This window comes from Cyprinus carpio, unplaced genomic scaffold (assembly GCF_018340385.1).
Source record: "Cyprinus carpio isolate SPL01 unplaced genomic scaffold, ASM1834038v1 S000006552, whole genome shotgun sequence".
Taxonomy (NCBI): Eukaryota; Metazoa; Chordata; class Actinopteri; order Cypriniformes; family Cyprinidae; genus Cyprinus; species Cyprinus carpio.
In genome coordinates this window covers 160,952-165,410 of record NW_024879215.1, presented here as the reverse complement: position 1 = coordinate 165,410, position 4,459 = coordinate 160,952, and the positions used below count along the sequence as shown (strand labels likewise).

Genomic DNA, 4,459 nt, shown 5'->3' with positions numbered 1-4,459 from the left:
GTGCCGTGACTGAAAAAAATTAGATTTTCCCCATTGAGATTTCACAAAATTTTTTCACCAAGTCTGTAGAATGTGTCTCTTGACAAAAAATAAAGTCAGCATCAGTCCGTTTTAAAAAAAGAAATAAAGCCTTTCGCTTCGTAATTTCTCGAATGCCCCTAACATTCAGTGATGCTATGCTCAGAGAATTAAACAAAGTCCATTCCGAAAAGAACTAGAACAACAACAACAAGAAAAAAGAAAAAAAAAAAAAAACGATTTAATTCACAAATTACCAAAGCTTCAAGACCTAATGTCTTGAAGCTGAAATTTACTATATTAAATTAGAAACCCTGGAGATGCAAGCAGGCAGTAAACATTAGTGAAAAGAAAGGGGGAAAAAAAAATCGCCCGCCCGCATGTAAGAAAATTTGAAGATGCCTTTTATGGTTTTTCAATCAGAGTTCCATCAGTCATTAGTTGTCAATCCTTTTCCCCCTCGATGTATGCATGTGGACCACGAAATACAGCCCTTTTACCTTCCTCTCTAGCCTTCTTCACCCTCGCCACAGTTTTTTCTCTTGCCGCTTTGTCTTTCAGGCGACAGCAACTCAGAGCGTAGCGCGTTGTCCAGTAAAAATCTGGAGTTTTTGGCTGCCCTCCAAATCTCGTCCCGGTAACGGCGCATCGAGAAGAGAACCGACGATGGGTCGCTTATGAATAGGATTTGGTGGTGTTGATTTGGCGACCAACACGAACTACGTCCACCACCCGATCAAGCTGGTCTTGAACATCTGGAGCAACCTTCGCAAGAGCATCGATAGTTTATCCGTCTGACATTTTCACCATCAGCCTTTCAAAGTCCATGCAATTTGAGGGACCATCGTCAAGTGTAACGTTGAGCCTCTGCTATATTAGACTTCAAAGTCGCGTTTTCATCCTTTAAAGTTTGCATTTCTTTCTCCATCAGGGATAACCGTTCGTCGTGAGAGTTAACTTCGATGATGAGCTTTTGCACAGAGGTTGCTAAACTGTCCACCTTAGCCGAAGTGAGCACCGTAGTTTTCTCAATCGCCGAAACCTTTAAATGCATTTGATCGAGTTTCAAGCCAAGTGCATGAATAGCTTCAAGCACTTCTGAAGAGTTCTCAGAATCAGGTTTCGCACCAACTCGATTCCTTTTTTGGCCGGAGAATCATTTTTTTGGGGGTTTCAGGCAGACTAGGGAAATCGGCCAGGCAACGGGTCTCCATAACGGACTCACAAGTAAGTTCCATCTCGTTTTTGCAACAGCGTTATGAGGAGAGGAGTGTTTCCTACTTCTCCTTTTGCCCATCCAAAACGTCTATTTCTTCAATACTATTGAAATGTAAGCGGTATCTTCGTATTAAATAAATTAAAAGAGAAGCTGGGACGTAATTTCCAGCTGCAAACTCTGCGTCTACTAAGGACAGAGATAAAGCATGTCTGATTAGAAGGACGCCATCTTGGCCCCCCCTCTATAGACATTCTCTGGCTATATGCACACGGAGGTGATGACGTACTTCCGCTAAAATCTCAGCCTGCTAAGCCATTTCCCGCTCGCGCTGAGGCGATTGTTTACAAAGCGATATAACAGCAACTACAATATGACTAGTAAGAAAACGTTCAAATTTCAGCGAACCATCTACAGTACAGCCGAGCATTGCTGTGTGCCTCTGTGTCAAGCTTCGAGCAAGTACAACAGTTTACTTAGTTTTCATACATTTCCATCTGACGCGGAAAATCAGGCGAAAACGGCTTGTAGCTATCCCGAGGGACAAATTCACAGTTACTCCCCATACCCGAGTATGTAGTCGGCGTTTTAACAAGGAGGATGTTCGTGAGCCCCGTATCAGAGACGGGGAGGCGGCTATTAAACAAGGGAGCTGTCCCAGCACTGTTTGACCCTTCCCACTTCACGAGCGGAGGATGACGGCGACGCAGGCGAGAAAGCTGCTATTCCTATGGACCACTACGCTTCGGCTTCAGATCCTGCAGTTGTTGATTCAGCCCTTGATGACAACATGTCTCTCAGAGATGAGATTCTCAAGCTTCATCGTTTTGCTGCTTCAGACAAGGACATACGTTTTTTTCACAAGGTAAGATATCCAGATTGTTCTGTGTAGTACTTTTGCAACAACAGATATAGTTGTGTGTGTGTGTGTGTGTGTGTGAGAGAAAGGAAGGCTAACAGAGTTGTATATTTGAAATGCTTCCTAGTAATATCATAGTATACACTGATATAATATTTAAATGCTTATATCTGAATTGTATTTATTTAGATTTGCATCCTATGACCTGCTGATGAGATTTCTGGGCCTTAATAGAGCCCATCACTGCCAAATACGGTCAGTGTGACACAAGCACAGAGAGGCACCTTTACAGAGACAAGTTCCACTGTAGTAAGTAGTTATTTACATGGACCATACAAGACAACTTAAAGGGATAGTTCACTTTAAAATGAAAATTCTATCATCATATACTCACCCTCATGTTGTTTCAAACCTGTATGAATTTCTTTCTTCTGCTGAACACAAAGGATGATATTTTGAAGAATGAAAGAAATCCACTGAGTATATGATTTTTTCATTTTGAAGTGAACTATCCCTTTAACAAAGATCAGGGCTAATAGAGGTTGAGAGAAACATAACGCAAATTGTTTTTCTTTTGAACAGACTCGTTTCCTGCAGCCCATTGATGAGATGTTCATGTTTCTCAATTACCTGGCACTGGGTTCAAAACAGCGTGATCTTGCTGACCGGTATGGGGTCCACCCAGTCCACAGTCAGTCAGATCATTACAACGTGGAGCAACTTTCTGTACACTGTGCTAGGGTCTGTGAGGATCTGGATACCAGCTGAATTGAAGGACTATGCAGACACTACAGTCATCCTGGACTGCACAGAGCTAAGGTGCCAGTGCCCTTCATCACCTCTTCTCCAAAGTGAAATGTTCTCAGCATACAAGTCCCACTGTACTCTCAAAGGGCTGCTTGGAGTGGCTCCTCATGGGGCGGTCACATTGATTTCTCAACTGTACGCTGGTTCCATCAGTGACAAACAGATCACGCGAGAGTCTGGAATTCTCTCCCTTTTTGAGACCAGTGATGGCCATCATGGTTGACTGAGGTTTTCTGGTTGATGACCTTGTACCTTGCAAGATTTATAGGCCAGCATTTCTCTCTGGAAGATCGCAGATGTCTGCCTGTGAGGTCAGGGAGACCCAAGTGATTGCACGCCTCAGGGTGCATGTTGAGCGCCTCATACGGCGTGTTAAGAAGCACAAGTTCTTTGACACAGAGATTCCACTTCGGCTTTTTGGCAACATTAATCAGCTGTATACTGTTGCATGTCTCCTGACGAAGTATGAAAACGGGCCTCTTGTAAAGGCTTGGGCAAAGGAGCCAGAGTAGCAGTAGTAGAAAAAAAATAAAAATTAATAACCTATGACCATTTGTATAACTACTTTCTTTAAATGTACCTTAGTAAATTACTTTGTATAAATTGAATTTTTATAGTTCATGTTATGTATGCACTGCTGTACATTGCACATACTCTTTGAAATAAAGAACTACTGAATTATTTGCATGTCATATTGTCAAGTTCTGTGTGTTTTTTTTGCTGACTGACCACAGCTCTGCCCAAACTTGAAAACTGCTTTAATCTCTGATGAACGCAAAGGAAAACTCAAAACTGTTCACTTTCTTTTCTTTTATTTTCTTAAAGATGGTTTGATAGATTGGGATGGAACAGAATAGGTTGATAACCTTTAAGATACACAAACCAAAACCATGAATTAATTACAAATAAATCACAAATAAATCTCAATACCACTTTCTCAAAGTAATAATAAATAGATGTTTACTGAATCCTCAAACCAAACCAAACAAAGTAATTTAGATTAACCCAGGATCTCTAATAGTTAATTATTAAAATACCAATCCCATAATTAAACTTATATAATTTAAACAATACACATGCTTAGAGTAACGTTACTTCTGCCAAGTTCTACATTGACATAATAAAGTCTTCACTATTTAATTTAAATTGCACATTACAACCAAGCAAAAAATCATATAGAAGCCTGAACTCAACACATTCAAACACAATCACATTCTGTCCTACCAGTTGCGTCGCTTGGATGATCAGGAGCTGTGGTTAGAGTATCTTTTTCCAGGAACGGGTGAGAGGGGCCAACTGAGCTCTTACCAAACATTTCAATGCCATGCACTCCCTGTGGGTGCGCCCGGTAAATATGGTCCCCAGAGCACTTCCGAGAAGTTGGTTCCACCTCCTGTTGTATGGTTGCCCCCTGCAGATTGGGAGTGCTCTGAGTATCCTGGGTGAATCTAGGCTGGAGTGCTCAGTACAACTTGTAACCATGAAGTGACACAACAGATATGTACTTTACCTCACCAGTGCTTTTAAGCCATCTGTAATAAAAGAATAATACTTTCATG

General features: G+C 41.4%; 1 long non-coding RNA gene across 1 annotated transcript; it reads left to right on the top strand.

Moving 5' to 3' along the window:
• The first annotated feature begins 1,763 nt into the window (after positions 1-1,763).
• Positions 1,764-3,475, top strand: LOC109067407. The gene is made up of 3 exons (XR_006159472.1): positions 1,764-2,099; positions 2,283-2,402; positions 2,676-3,475. It is a non-coding gene; the product is annotated as an uncharacterized LOC109067407 (long non-coding RNA).
• Positions 3,476-4,459: the final 984 nt, after the last annotated feature.